The following is a 16,719-nucleotide window of genomic DNA, read 5'->3' on the forward strand; positions in this document are numbered from 1 at the left end:
TTTGATTTCTAACAGGTGAAGGTGGTCTACCCTGGCTTTTCTTATCACTTTTTCATTTAGGAATATATAGGATGGGAAAATTGAGTTATGTAAGCTTTTTAAAGATAGGATCTTGCCCACCTTGTTCTTTGGTACTTCTGAGAAACCTTGCTTGTTCTAGAATGCTAGATTAATTTTGTCTTTGAGCTTCACGTTCTAACTATCTTCCTGCTCTTCAAATTTCTCTCCTCTGAGTAGCTCTTTCTAATGCTTTGGCCCTAGATTCCTCTTCTTCTAATATTTGGCTAGCATTCCTGTACTGCTCAGCATTCCTCTAATTTGTCCAAACAAATGTATTAAGAGATGAGATTATATCTTCCTAGTCGTCTTGGAAACCAAGATTATGTTGGAGCATTGGGACTATGTTCTCATGAGGTAGTACCATTTTCCCTCATGTTATAAGTGTATTAATCAAGCAACTATTCATCTCTATCCCCAAAAAAGTCGCCAAAAATATGTTGGTAAACATATTTGTTCTTTCTGATTTTAACTCTTAGATGCCCTTATTTGTGAACAATATATAGTTACAACAGTTAGAAAGTTGCTTCTAAGAAGACTAACTTTCCTCTGAATTATTAGGTATAGCTCCCTATTGCAAATTTGTAATGAATTTTGTTTGTTCCTAAATCTAAACAGGGTATGTTCTTAACCTGAGAATAGGAGAGGTAAACCAAACCAAACCTATACAAGATTTAACTTAGGCAAGAAATGATTTCGGAGGATTAATTAAGTTTATGAACTCATAAGGCTTAACAATTCAATGTTGCATACTAACTACTACTAAACTTAATTAACTAGGAACTAAATTGTAGAGAAAGAAAGACTAACTTGAAGGAAAACACCTAAAAGATCTCTTTTGAACCTATGATAATAGTACTTATCATGCTCAACTCGTTGTCTCAAAACAGGGGAATGAAGCTCTGTTCATTCCTTGTTTTATTCAAATAAAGAGAAGACAAACAATCAACAATTAACAACTTGGAATAGAAAATAATTGACACAAAATACCATTCAATTGACTCTGCAACATCAAGTATTTCACACCAAAAATTAGTCGATCTTTAATTAATTTTTCAATATGATACATATAGGATTCTGAGATGACCGTTACAAAGGAAGTTCAATCGGTTCATCTCTTCCAAAAATAACAAATGGCTAAGAGTTCATTTGTCCATTATAATGATTACATGGAAATATGAAAGCGAAAAAAAAAAATGAATCACTTCACCTCCTTTCCTTTTTCTACTTTTCTCCTATAGTCCTTAGTGGCAACAATTATTGGAATTAGCTCTTCATGCCTATGGACATTTACATTAGTGTATCTCAAGAGCCATTTAGAATGCTCTCAGTCTAGATCTTTGATAGCACCCAACCGATCTTGTAATTCTTCCATGGCCACATGAACACATCCATCAAGCTTCTTAAGTTTGGAGACTCTGTTCTGGTGATCGAAAGATATTCCTGTCAAATTATCTATGAAGTTGGAGAAGTTTGTCTACATGATAGCTACTCCAATGATCACCTTTCCTTTCCCACTAGTCTACAACTCCGTATGCAAGCCTCTTAAGCATTCATAATCTCTATCTTGCTCCTCCTTTACTTTGGCTTCAATTTCTTTAAGCCCCTAGTCTGCCGCCATGATCATTTTGGACTTGAACTGCATGCTCTGAAACCATTCGACTAAGGGCTCATCTCTTTTAGGAAAAATCTTCACTTCAACAGCCTCATTTTCCTTCATGTGGATAATCATCCTCAACAAGGAAACACAATCATCACTCTTAGTTTTCTTTGCAGCCAAGGTGGCTCTATTCGTTGATATGTTATCCTTCTTTGTTCCTAACCTCAATATAACATTACCAATCTTCTCTATAATGGAGAGTCCTTCAAATTGGATTTTTTTCCTACTCTCTACCAATATGCCCAAAGTGATTATCTTCCTAGAGCTAAGAGATGAGTGCCTAAACATCTGCAGTAGTGGGATCACTAGTAATAGGCATACCAGAGATGCTTGTCAATGGGGTGACCAATTGCCTGATGAAGCCATTTAGTTCTTGTATTTCCACCTTCATCCTGACCTTTGACAATTTAAGGCTTTCTAGTTGTTCTTCAATCACCTCATTTGTTGACTTCCACAAGCCAACCTTGGTGTCATGTCTGGCTTCTCCAAGATCTATGGAGTGCAAGGCAAAATCATTTGTAGACATATCTTCAAATCTTCCTTCCTTGGTAGGCTTTGCAATTTCTATGGTCAGATGCCCTATTTCATGTTCTTGTCTGAGGATGGACAAGGTCTTTTTCTTTTTGACCTTGCTCAATGTCGATCTAGAGCGGATGGCAAGAGATAGAGTATCTTTGTTGGGAGCTCCTTCATCCCTCCTCTTTCTTTTTCTGTCTAGGGTGTCTACCAGCCATGAATATGTGCTTATTACCTTGGAGGCAACCAGAAGAGAGTCTATGCTAAACATCTTTCTTTTGGTCAGAGTGATTGATTTTGTAGTCGAAGAAAAAAGATTCTTCAGAGTTTGTGAAACAAGTTTTGAAGAATCTTATCCCTTCTCTTCTCCTGCAATCTTCTTCGTTGCTTCATTGGATTTAGTAGATTTACTCTCACCGCTTCCAGCACCTCCCAAATCCACCACTTGTACCTGAGGGCTACTTGGCAAGAGAAGTGCAAGACTTACAAACGGGGCCAGACTGCTATGAGGCGAAGGGGGAGGAGTGGCTGCACTATCCTTTTCTTCTTTCGCCTTCTTCTTCTGTTTTGATGGGGATCCAATTATTGGGAGGGAATCGTCCTAGCAAGTCTGAGCTAGGGGAATGCTCTTGTAGGGGGGTTGATCACCTCTACCTGATGGTTGGGTCGGTCCTTGAGTGATAGCCACTATTACACCTAATGGGCCACCTTGAGAGGAGGGAGTCAATGCAGCTGCTAGAGAGGCTTGAGTTGTAGTACTTTTTCTTCAACCCTTCCTGGTTGTGGTCCATTGGATCCATTTTTTGGTCCTTTTGATAATCTAGGCCATCATAACATCTAAATCCTCTCCTACATCTTCGTAAGGTTCAGAATTGATGGGAGTGCCTCTTAACTTTGTCACATAGGTGTTATTGTACATATTTTGCCCATCATCTTCTACTCCCTCAACATCGAGATTAATTTCATACATCTTCACTTGATCCATTGTAATCCTGGTGAAAGCATGATCACAACTCTCGAACTCGTCTTTGTAATCAACCCAATAATCTTCGATGGTGGTGATATGTTTGATTACACTTCCACTCTGCAGAACATCTCTTGCATACCCATTTGGATCAAACATAGGCCTCAAGACCTCATACATCTCCAACATGTATTTCATCTTGAACACCTTTAGCATGATCTTTGCATTAGAACAAGACTCACAACTGAAAACTCCCACCTTCATAGGAAACTCATAACCTTTCTTCTTTAAACTCCCACTCAGCATGTTCACTTGAATTGCTTGTCTCACAATCTCAATCAACATGATCATATCACTTGGATATCTCTATAGCTTCAAGGGGAATCCATCAAAAGCTATAAGACGCAACTATGAAAAGAATGAGAACTGCATGAAATAACTCTTGAACTAACTAATAGCTGCCATAGATTCAAGGTTGAATCTCCTTTCTGGGCATCCCTGGAGCTCCCTACAAATTCCCATGGTAAATGCGTCATTAACTCTTATATACTCTGCATAACTATTTTCCAATTGTATACATGGGTAGAACTAAAAAGACTTCACATCATCAGGGAAATTTTCCACCCTTTGGAGGTTTGGCCATAACTATAGAGAGTCTAACATGTAAATGAGGAAAGAAGACATATAGAAAGTGCTGTCAAATTTTGTGGCACGAAGAGCATTGGACAGATTCTCGCTTACCTCATAGGCCCAATCAATATATTGGGTGTCAGAACATATGACTTCCACCAAAAAGAAATATTGCTTAACAAAGTTTAAGGCTTCTACCTCACCTTTCAATCTATGTAAGAGGACCATAATGTCGACAATTTTAGGTTTGAGATTAGTCGCAAACAGAGTCTTAGGAACCTAACTCTTGGCACTCCATGGATTTTAGAACCATGATTACATGATCTCCTTTCTCCAAATCATCTTCTTCATGGAAAATTCTGAAATGGCTCCTCCAAATTTTAAATCTGAAAATTCTTCTCGCTCTGGAACCTGAAGGAAATTCACCACAATTTGCCTATCAATAGAGATCAATATTGTATTATCCAGCAATACAATCTGCTTGGTGTCTAGATTATAATGATTTATGAATTCATAAATTAGTTTTAAAGCCTAGACTGCAACTGGAAAACCAGCTGGCTCAACTAGCCCTCATCCTCAGAGCTTCTCAGTAATGGGGTGGATTGGCTTCGATCTCACTCTCTTCTAAAAATCTTTCATGTCAAAGAAATGAAGAGAAGTATCCATGAAATTATGTACTGACCACTTAATTCCATTCAACCCATCAAAACCCGCAAATCTAGTTGTCATTTTGTTTGAGAGTTAATTTAAAAATCCAGAAAAGAAAAGGATAGTAAATGCACAAATACTACCTTTTTGAAAAAGTTGTGCAAATTAATAGAATAACAGTTCAAGCAAGAGCGGTAGTTTTTACAACTGTTCATGTCTCCATCTATATAGGAGCTTCAATTGATTCGTTGATCTTTAGAATTCGCACCACACGAATGAATTGAAGGAGAGATCCGTTGAGATAGTAAATGAATTCTTTTAACAAATATCTCAGTGTCTTTTCATGTTTTCGTTGGCCCAATGGTAATATTATATCCTCCAACACTTAATTTCTCGTTTCCCATTAAGTTTCAAAAAGTCACAAATAGAATACTCTATAAGAGAATACCCGCTGAGTTGAATTCTACTTTAGTAACTTTTTCTCCCAATAGTTAGGATACTCCTATTATCATCTTTGGAAGTTTTGTGCACAGTTTGTGGGTCCAATCTACTTCCAAGTTTAGTTTTCTTTAAAATCCAAAAAATTATCCTCGTGGGTTGAAAACCTGCAAGGAGAAGACAATTTTCATTTCTCTGCCCAGGCTTCCATTTTACTTCACCTTTTGACTATGGTTTCCTTTGGGTTCAGAGATTTCTTGAGTGCGAAAATTCATTAGGGGCCCAACTTTTGTTTCCTTTCCTTTAGAATTACCCTTTGCATAAAACCAACTTCATGGGTAGAAAACCCGCCAAGGAGAAGTTGATTTTGAGTTTTCCGCCTAGAATGATTATTGAAGCAATGACAAAACCTGCATACTTCCTAAGGTAGATAATTATCAAGGGAAAGGGAAATTATCATAAGGCACTTCATTATTGTCCTATCTTGACCCGAATGCATCATTTGGAACTCTTTGCAGAAAATCATCTTCATGGATTGAAAACCTGCTGATGAGAAGACAAAGTCCAAATTTCTGCAAGCTTATGCTTTTATTGAGTAAATGGCAGACCGCAAGAAGATATAACTTTGTAGATGATCTTTGCAGGAGCAATGTGAATTTCCATCAGATTAGCTACTAAGCTACCCACAAAATCCCTACTTCAAAAAGGAGAACCACCTGGCTATGAGATGTGAAGGGGAGAATGGATAATACGATGAAAACTCATTCCACCTAGGGGGCTTAGACTTAAGTTTGAACACAGCGAGGACCTTACTGAAGCACAAATTTCCACTTTACTAATCGGTTAGAGGAAGAAAAGTGGGGCAACAACTGGCTTTGTTTGGGGACTTGGGTAAGCCATACCCAAGCGAGGAAACCAAGATCTTTGGATTTGTACAAACTAAAAGGTGGCTATACAACAAAACAAAAGCAAGGAAAAACAAGAGAAACCTAACTAGGAAAACACAAAGAGAAAGAACTAAACAAAACTATAGTACAATAAGGGGTTACCTATTCTCAATTTAAAATTTGGTAAAGCTTCAAATCTTGACCATTGAAAGTCAATGGTAGCACCTCACCATATAGGTATGCCAATTTAAATGAGTTTTTCTCGAACGCCTGATGAATAGTGAATGGACCCTTCCACAAGATGTCAAATTTCCTATGCATACCCTTTGGTGCTCTTCACTTATCCCATAGTAACACACTATCTCCTACCATGAATTTTCACGGTCTCGCTCTTTTATCAAATAGACTCTTCACACGCATTTGGTGTTGTGTGATATGATCCATGATTTCTTCTCTTTCCTCTAGCTTGCTGAAGTACAAAATATTTTTTTCTAAACCATATCCATAGATATTATCTTCAATTACGGTTCTCAGTTTTCTTGTAGCTAATTCCAAGGGCAATGGAAGATTAGCTTTAGTCCCTTAGACTAATTCAAAACGAGAGATACCAATTTCTCTCTTAGGGGTCACCCTATCTGCACACAGTGCTTCATGAATTTTCTTATGCGAAGTTTTATGATTATTCGACACCAATTTCTTGACAATATTCATCAAATTCTTGTTGCTAGATTATGCTTGACAATTTCATTGCGAGAAATAGTCAGATGAATGACTAACTATGATGCCATGTTCAAAGCAAAACTTGGTGATCTCAATTGAAGAGAAATATGTCGCATTATCCATCACCAGCTTGATAGGGACACCAAATCTAACCAGTATGTTTTTTGTAATGAATTCACACACTACTTCAGAAGTAGCTTTCTTGGTTGCTTTGACCTCCACCCACTTGGTGAAATAATCGATCTCAGTTATAACATACTGGTGACCAGCACTGGATATTGGGTTGATCGGACCAATAAAGTTGAGGCCCCATTTTTGGAAAGGACCTTCAATAACGACAGGTTTGAGAGCTAGAGCAGCTAGCTGAGGTCTCCTAGTGAACATCTTACATTTTTCACATTTTGACACCCAAGAGTAGGCATCCCTAAACATTTCGGGCCAGTAATAACACTGTCTTAATATTTTGAAAGTTATGACTGTGGATGAGAAATGTCCACCACATGCTTCATCATGAAATGTTCTCAACAACTTTTCTTCTTGTTGTTTGTTTACGCATCTAAGGAAAGTATCAACTATAGCTTTCTTAAACAACTTGTCATCCCAAATTACATATTTGGCCGCTTTTAGCTTGAGATCTCTTCTTTGTTTTTTCGTCATACCCTCAGGACATTCTCTATAGGTCAATAGTTAGGTAATATTTTTGAACCAAGAATCTTGCATGCCTACTGCTAATACTAACTGCTTTTCTCCTGATTCCTCTGTTTCTTCGACAATTCTATTTTTTGCGATTGCTTTGCATAAGGCATTACCTCTCACTAGCTTAGTAGGCTTAATTTCAATGTCATACTCTTGCATTTTCGCTATCCACATTCCTCTTGCATTACATCCTACATCTTGCTATATTAACACACTTTTTACTGCTACTTCTAGTACATAGACCACAAAATGCGAGTGCAAGATATAGAACCTAAAATTCTTCAGTGCTTTTACTACTGCAAAGGCATGTTTTTCAATTTGTGAGTATTTCAACTCATGATTTTTCAAAGGTATACTCATAAAAGCTATGGGGGCTTGTAGCCTTTCTTTGTTGTCTTGCATAAGGATAGCTGATAAGGTGTGTTCTGAGGCATAATAGTAAATGGATAAATCCAATTTATAATTTGGATGATATAGTACTAGAGCATTAGCAATAGCAATCTTTATATCCTAGAAAGCTTGTTTCACAATTTCATTCCATTTAAAACTTGAATTTCCTTTCATCATGTCTACAATGCATTTAGTAGTCTCTAGGAAATCTAGTACAAATCTTCTGAGGAAATTCACTTGCTTGAAGAATGATTTAACTCTTATTTTGTTTGATGGTAGGCTTAACCTTCGAATGGCTTCAACTCACTCAGGGTCAATTCTAATACCCTCTTGGGAAACTATGTGACCAAGAAGCTTTCCCTCTGTCATACAGAAAATGGACTTTTTAGGATTTAGAGAGATTTCGTGTTCCCGACACCTTTGCAATACTTTCTTCAAATCTTCTATGTGGTTTTTCTTTTTCTTTGAAAACACAGTTAGATCATCTAGGTATATAACAATAATCCAATCTTTTAGATCAGCAAACATTTTACTCATACATCTTTGATAGGTGGCACCAACATTTATGAGCCTAAAGGGCATTCTATGGTATGCAAACGTACCCCAAGGAGTAGTGAAAGCAGTTTTGTGTTGATACTTCTCCTCCATTTCTATTTGATTGTACCCGAGAAACCATCGAGCATGGACATCATTTCAGCTCTAGCTACAATTTGTAATAGGTAATCCATGTTAGAAAGAGAAAATTTGTCTTTCAAGGATGCCTGGTTCAAATTTTGAAAATCAACGCAGATTCTTATTTCTCCATTCTTCTTCCTAACTGGTACTATATTAGCTACCCAGGTGGAGTGATGGATGGGATAAATGATCCTTTCTTTCAACATCTTGTCTACTTCCCTAAATATAGCATCAGCTACTTTAGGATTGTAATTCTTCTATTTATGTCATAAAGGACCTGCATCAGGCTTCATGGCAATTTGATGTTTTACCTTCTTGCCCCTTTAACTTTTCAAATCTTTGTAGCTCTAGGCGAATACATCTTGGCATTCTATGAAAAGTTGTCCAACAGCTTCTTTCTCCTCAGGTGAACAACACTTTCAAATATTGATCATTTTAGGACTATGATCATCCCCAATATTCACCCCTTCATACTCACCAGTAGTAGGACCCTTTTATGTCCTCTTTTGCTTGATGTAAGCATCATGTTTATTAAAATGATTTTCTAAAGATACAAAGTATGGGGGAATTATATTACCTCGCAATTGGATTTCACCAGTTTGATCTTCTTTTTGCTCATGATCAGGGTCTCCATGGTTGTCTTTATTGGATTGGTGTTGATAAGTAGCTTTGTCATTTTCTAAGAATAGTTATAGACTCTTGTCGTTTTCGAAGACTTGCCAAGACTCCTCATTGTTAGGGACAGACACTCGATATACAATTTCAACCTGATACTTCTTATCCTTGAATTTTGGACGAGGAACCAACAAGGAAGTGGAAACAACCAACGAATCTGCTTTAGTGTTCATTTCTCTTGGTATTGATTCAATAGTAAATGCATCAAAGCCTTCTATTTCATCCCAAACCCTATTTCTATAATTTTTTAACTTATGATTCTTCACAGAGTATTGTCCCCTAATCTACTTCACAATGAGTTCCACATCACCTCAAGCTCTTAGGATCTTTATTCCTTTTTTCTTCGCAGCTATTATCCTGAGTAGTAGGGCTTTGTATTCTACTGTGTTATTCATGTTTCCAAATTCTAGTTTGAAAGCCATGGGTTCGAGCTCTCCTTCAGGAGGTATTAACACTACACCTACACTAGATCCTGTTGAAGAAGAACTTCCGTCAAACTCCAATGTCCATATACCTAATGACTCTTCCTCCTCATTGAGGATTTCCTTTCTTAGGTCTTCAAATTTTCACTCATCTAGAGCTTCTTCAATAAATAGCATGTAATTACCGAACTCTAGCTCTTGATAGAGGATCTAAGCTTTAGGATCATCTAACTTTAGGACAGTAAATTTTTCCTTTTCTTCAGGTTCCAATTTGACCTTCTTGCTTCCTATGGGTATGACTACTTGAGACCAATCTAACTTTATTTCCCCTCCTAAGTCCCTACAAAAACTTCTTCTTAAGAGCAGGTAGTAGCTTGCCAGAATATCCACAACTAAGATAGTCAATAATAGTTTATTTTCTAGATGAGAGGCTAGAGCCACCTAAGCATCCTTGATTTGTCCAAGCAAGGGGACTTGTTTAGCATCCATTGAATAACACCTTCCCTGAACTTTAGTAGGGGTGAGACCCAAGGCTTTAGTTACAGAATAAGGCATCACATTGTGTGACAAGCTTGAATCTATTATGCAGTTACTTAATTTGCATCCGTTGATATATAGTGAGATGTAGAATGGGTCAGGTTTTTTCCTGGGAAAGGTCACTAAGACAGTGGAATCTTCTTGATTAAACAGGTTAGATGTCAAAGACTCTTCTTCTTCTTCAGTAGTAACAATATGATTCGAATCTGAAGCATTTCCTTTACAATGATCTACTAATCTTTTCAACTTAGAGGGATGAGATATCAGATAATCTATAGGGGAGATTTGGATCTTTGACTTCTTGCAAAATTCAATGAAATTAAAAGGGCTCTTGTCCTTACTTGTTTGGGATGTCGATGCTCCTTAATCAATGTGAATATTATTTGATGAAGAAGTGGGGTTGGTTCCTGGAGCATGACTAGAGGATTGATTTTTGAGCTTTTGACATCTGTTTAATACTATGTATGAAGTTGCGTCAATAGTTGCATAACATTCACCCTTTGGCTCAAAGTCTGATTCATATTCCAAAAATTGATTTCCAAAGTCATCATTTGAGTATGAATCTGACTCAATGCAAACGGTTGCAGTGTTCAATTCATTGGTGGATAGCAACTGCATCATACGGGCAGTCTCTAGACAACTTTCACTATCATGATTTGTTGTCAAATGGAACACGCATATATTTCCTTTCTTAGGTGTCGCTTCAATTGCCAACCTTGATTGCGAACTTGTAAGTTGCGAAAATTTTCCATCATTATTCCTTCCTGATGGATTTTGATAGTTTTACTGGTAAGAGTGATTAAATCCAAGTATTTGTCTCTTTGTTGCCACCAATTCATTTGATAACCTTCGAATCATTTCATCAAATGAAGTGGTATTGCTGGAACTTCCCTTGGTTTGGAGTTCTCTTTTCCATTTCCTAGCGGAGATCAAGTCATCTGCAAATTCAACCGCCTTCTTTTGTGCATTCGCTAAATCTGTGTGATAGGCCCTCCTTAAATCATAATTGATATCTGGTGGCATCGTGCTTATGAAAAATGTTTTTGGATTGCTAGCAGTGGGAATCCTACTAGTTATCTTATTGAAATTTGCAACGAAATCCCTCATACTCATGGTAGGTTGCTTTTTAATAGATGTCAATTGTGTTAACAAGACGTGCTCATCCTCTGTCATTATGAATCTTGTTTCGAAGGTCATCCTCATTGTATCCCAATTGGTGATTGAGCCATCATCTACATGATAAAACCAATCCGCTACATTTTTCGTTAAATTTTTTACAAATAGCCTTACAACTACATCTTCATGAGCAATTCCTAAGATGTGAGTAGCTGCGAAAAAGGCCTTAATATGCTCATCCGTAGTAACTTTCCCGTTGCCTTAAAACTTAGGGAAATTCTTCCTCGAACCAGATGGGACTGGGTGATAAGTCATCAGTGCTAACGAACCTGTCGTTGCAGCCCAAGGAGCATCCATGATTGTTCTAACAATGTATGGCAGAAAATTGACAACTGGGGGAGCAGTTACTCCGTCTAAAGCCAATACCTGGCAAGTAGTATGTGAAGAACTTTGATTTCTAACAAGTGAAGGTGGTTTTCTCTGACTTTTCTTATCACCTTTTCGTTTAGGAATATCTAGGATGGGAAAATCGAGTTTTATAAGCTTTTCAAAGGCGAGGTCTTGCCCACCTTGTTCTTTGGTGCTCTTGAGGAACCTTGCTTGTTCCAGAATGCTAGATTAATTTTCTCTCCAAGCTTCACTTCTAACCATCTTCCTGCTCTTCGGACTTGCCTCCTCTGAACAGCTCTTTTTAATGCTTCGGCCCTAGATTCCTCTTCTTTCAACATTTGGCTAGCATTCCTGTAGTGCTCAACATTCCTCTAATTCTCCAAACAAATGTATTAAGAGATGAGATTATATCTTCCTAGTCGTCTTGGAAACCAAGATTAGGTTGGAGCACTGAGACTATGTTCTCATGAGGTAGTACCATTTTCCCTCATGTTATAAGTGTACTAATCAAGTGATTGTTCGTCTTTTTCCCAACAGAGTTTCCTAAAATCAATAACTTCTATTAGGGTAATTGTAGTTTATCTATGTCAACACGTAAATGTGGAAATTGTTGTCTATTTTCGACCATCTTCTGACAACATTGTGCTTTCGCAAGGGATGTTGAAGGAGTGGGCAAACCATAAAGATTCAAGGTCAAACTACTCTTTTTTCCATGGACACCCAATGCCTACAACTATAATTCTTAGGCTCATAGTGCATCTTTGAAGTACAGCCCAACCCCTTCAAAACCCAAATTCGTTAACTGATATAAAAATAATCCAATTACTCTAGCTCACTCATATAAAGTAAATAGTGTGTGTTTTCCACCTACTTCTGCTAATCAAATGTCCTTTTCACGAATACTAACATTTTGTAAAATATTTTACCCATACAGTTGCAATTTTTCTTTCAACTTGGTGGAAATTTATAGGCATGTCACATGAATACAAGCTAATGTACCAAAGAAATCATATATTTAAAAACTATGGAAAAAAAAAATTAAACCCCACCTTTTAATAATAATTGTTCTCTAGGCTAACTCTTCCCCACATCAATGCTCGCAAATATTTTGTGATTTTGCTCCCTCTCATTGAAAATTCATTAAGGATTCTACTCTATAAGTCCAATAAAAAATACAACAAAAAAACAATATCTAAAAGTAGGAATATGGAAAAACAAAATAAAAATACAATAGCCAATGCATTTTGACAAATTTATAGAAAAACAAAAATATATAAATTATCTTTTATTAATGTATAACACACCTTTTCTCAAAACCTTTTCTCTACTTCTTTGTTCTTCTTTGCACCTAAAACTTCAAAATGTGCTATCCTTTCGTGCCCAATTGTCACCCAAAATCTAAAATGTTTTGTCTTCCACTGTTCGCCAAAAATACAATGTGTTCTCAGACTCTAGACAAATGTAACTACCTTTCCCACCGCTTTACAGATGACATCTTGATGTGGTCAGCTTTTCCAATTGTATTTTGTTTGCTAAATGTAAAGGTAGCATTGACTATGACACGTTGTGTTTCTACAAATTATACACTGACTGGTTGCCTATAACAAACTAACATATTTTGTTTCCAAATTAGAGTTACATGATCAATCTATTGATTGTTTCATGGTACTTGAGATCTCTTTCATTGTGATGCATCGATAACAGTCATTTAATCTTTATTTTCAAACTTTTCTTATGTGCTTCTCCTACATTGTCCCCGATAAAGATCTATAAAAATTGTCCCCTACATTCTATATGCCCTGAACACCTCCATGGCTTTTCATGTTACCATCCATGGTTTTATGTTTTTTATGTATACTATAATTTATTGTATGGTACGAACTATTAAGAGGATAGTTTATCTATTATGAAATACTAAGTCAACCCTCATACCACATCCTCCCACTCTCCAACCAAGTGCATTTATGATCTTCTTTAAATGCACTTAAACATCCCTTACACCTCATACACCTTTGTCACCTTTCACACTCCCCAAAGTGGTCATGTTCCTCCATCTTCCTAAGCTTCCCTCCTTGTGACACTTTTTACAATGAAAAACATTTGAGAAATCACAATCCATGTCCTCCCTCTCAAATGTAGATGTTTTCTATATAAATCACCTTCATTGCCTTTAAATATTTTCAACACTAAGGCTTTTCTTTAACCATCCCTTGAACACACAAAAGCTTTACGTACATTTTTGGACTTTGAAACTCTTTACTCCTTAATAGACCCACAATCTCAACACGTGGAAGCTTGACAAAATCCAAGAACTTTATTGTTGAACAAGTTTTGGAGGTCTCTACCTACATGGCGTGTATCAAGGGCCTACAATTGAGGCTCAAATGGCACAAGCTCAAGTAATATGAAATAAAGAATTTGGTATGCACAATGAAGAATATCAACTATTTGGGCATGATTATTGCAATATCATTCTTCTTTTGTACCACTACCAATAATTTAAAATATATATTACTAAGGCTTTTCTTTAACCATCCCTTGAACACACAAAAGCTTTACGTACATTTTTGGACTTTGAAACTCTTTACTCCTTAATAGACCCACAATCTCAACACATGGAAGCTTGACAAAATCCAAGAACTTTATTGTTGAACAAGTTTTGGAGGTCTCTACCTACATGGCGTGTATCAAGGGCCTACAATTGAGGCTCAAATGGCACAAGCTCAAGTAATATGAAATAAAGAATTTGGTATGCACAATGAAGAATATCAACTATTTGGGCATGATTATTGCAATATCATTCTTCTTTTGTACCACTACCAATAACTTAAAATATATATTACTAGTGATTATGAGGTGATATTTTTTTATACACTGTCACATGTAGATCCCAATCAACATTCAAGAACATGTGATGGAAGAAAAGTGTTCATGTACATAAAGAAATAAGCAATTTGAGATTTTTATACTAATTGGCAAATTTTTTCAACATTGCTCAATTTCCTTACCAAGATGTCATGGTTGATGCCAATACTATTGTGCGCCCTAGTTTCAAAATGTTATCATATAAGAACACACAAGTTGGCATCCTAAGAGAAACAATGTAAAATGGTAGTAAGGTAGTTTGTTCAACATAATAAGTGATGGAAAATCAAAAGTTGTTGCATTATATATAAGTTGCCAGCTTACGTTTGGGTTCAAATTTGGGTTTGTAGAAACAATTTGTTGGGACAACATAATTCTAAAATCAGTCATAGGTTTGTTAGTACAAAAGCATAGGCTCATTAGTACAAAAACATATTAAAATTATATGTATGTATGTATGTGCACAAGCATGTGTGTGTGCATGTGCAACAACCTAGAAGCATTAATTAAGATTATAATGTCACATAGTATTAGAAAAAATTGTGCGCGCGCGTGTGTGTGCGCGCGCGCGTGTGTGCATGTGTGTGTGTGTGTGTGTGTGTGCATGTGTGTGTGTGTGTGTGTGTGTGGGTGTGTGTGTGCGTGCGTGCGTGTGTGCGTGTGTGTGTGTGAGAGAGAGAACCTAGAAGCATCAATTAACATTAGAATGTCACATAGTATTATGAAAAACAACAAAAATACTACAAACTTGTAATCATAACATCATAATACTCAAACAATAATATTGAGTTCATGTGTGTGTGCGCGTGCCTACAAGCATCAATTGAGATTAGAATGTCACATAGTATTGTAAAAAATAACACATATACTACAAACTTGTAATCATAACATCATAATAGTCAAAGTTAGTTGGTTGGTTAATTCATTCGTTGGTTGGTTGGTTGGTTTGTTTGTTGGTTCGTTAGTTCGTTGGTTCGTTGGTTCATTGGTTGGTTGGTTCGTTGGTTGGTGCATTGGTTGGTTCGTTGGTTAGTTTGTTGGTTGGTTGGTTGGTTGGTTAGATCGTTGGTTGGTTGGTTTGTTTGTTTGTTAAATAGTTAGTTCGTTGGTTGGTTAGTTGGTTGGTTAGTTCATTCGTTCATTCATTAGTTGGTTCGTTCATTCGTTTGTTCATTAGTTAGTTTGTTGGTTAGTTGGTTCGTTGGTTCGTTGGTTCATTTGTTCGTTTGTTAGCTAGCTAGTTAGCGAGCTAGCCAGCCAGTCAGTAGGTCAGTTTGTCAGTCAGTCAATTAGTTCGTGTGTGTATGAGTGCGTGCACCTAGAAGCATCAATTAACATTACAATGTGACATAGTATTATAAAAAACAACACAAATACTAAAAACTTGTAATCATAACATCATAATACTCAAAACAATAATATTGAGTTCAAGTATCATTGTTTTGTCTTTCCACAATGCAAACAATATAATAAATTTCAATTATCTAATGTATTATATATATAAAATTCTTCTTCAAAAGCAATAGTTGATTCACAAACAGTGTGAATGCCAATGGGATCAGTTGCACCAATAACATTCTCGTTTTCCAAGTCCTAAAATGCTTATTACTTTTTCATTCTACAAAGAGCTTGTTTGTTTGTAATTAACATCTTATATGATAAAGGTAGCTTGGGATCCCTTTAATGTTTAAAATGTGACTTATCAATATAAAGCTTCCAAATTAATCAAACAGGGGTCACATCATTATCAACAATGGGGTATAAAAGTTTCACTAAAAGAAATCTTGAGGACTAGCTTAATTTGATGTAATAAATACTAAATATATCAAATTCAAAAAAATTGGCTTTGTGATGTTAAAGATCATATTCATATTCTATTATCATTGTTTTTCACACTAAATTATAGAATGTTTCTCAATGGAGTTGTAGCTACTTCACACTTGGTCTACTTACGTCTACCTTGGTTCAACCTTGGTTCGACCTTCGTCAAACTACATGAGCCAACTTGCTTGGGTTCAAACCTTAACTAAACCCACAAAAAAACCAAGACCAAGACCACAAATTGACTCAAAATTTGCCTAGTCTGAAGGGCTAGGGGGTGCACTAACTTATTAAATTGATAGAAGGAATCATATTTATCAAATTCATTATTAAATCGAACAATGCTATGATCTTCTTAAGTCATAAATGTATTAGATAGAACCAAGCCAACTTGTATTTACTAGTTGATAAAGTTGTAGTGGAGGTTGTGTCAAAATATATAGTTAGTTTTCATCACTAATAATGCAAAAAATCCACTTGCCAACAAGCAAACTTCTCATGCAAAAATGATATAAATTCTTTATAGTCCATGATACCAAGCAATCTATTTTCAAGTCTATAGATGGTTTAGTTTAGGACTACCTTGCATTCCATATAGGATGCAATTACAAT

The sequence above is a fragment of the Cupressus sempervirens genome, chromosome 3 (assembly GCF_028749045.1).
Source record: "Cupressus sempervirens isolate cs-2001-9-10 chromosome 3, ASM2874904v1, whole genome shotgun sequence".
Lineage (NCBI taxonomy): Eukaryota > Viridiplantae > Streptophyta > Pinopsida > Cupressales > Cupressaceae > Cupressus > Cupressus sempervirens.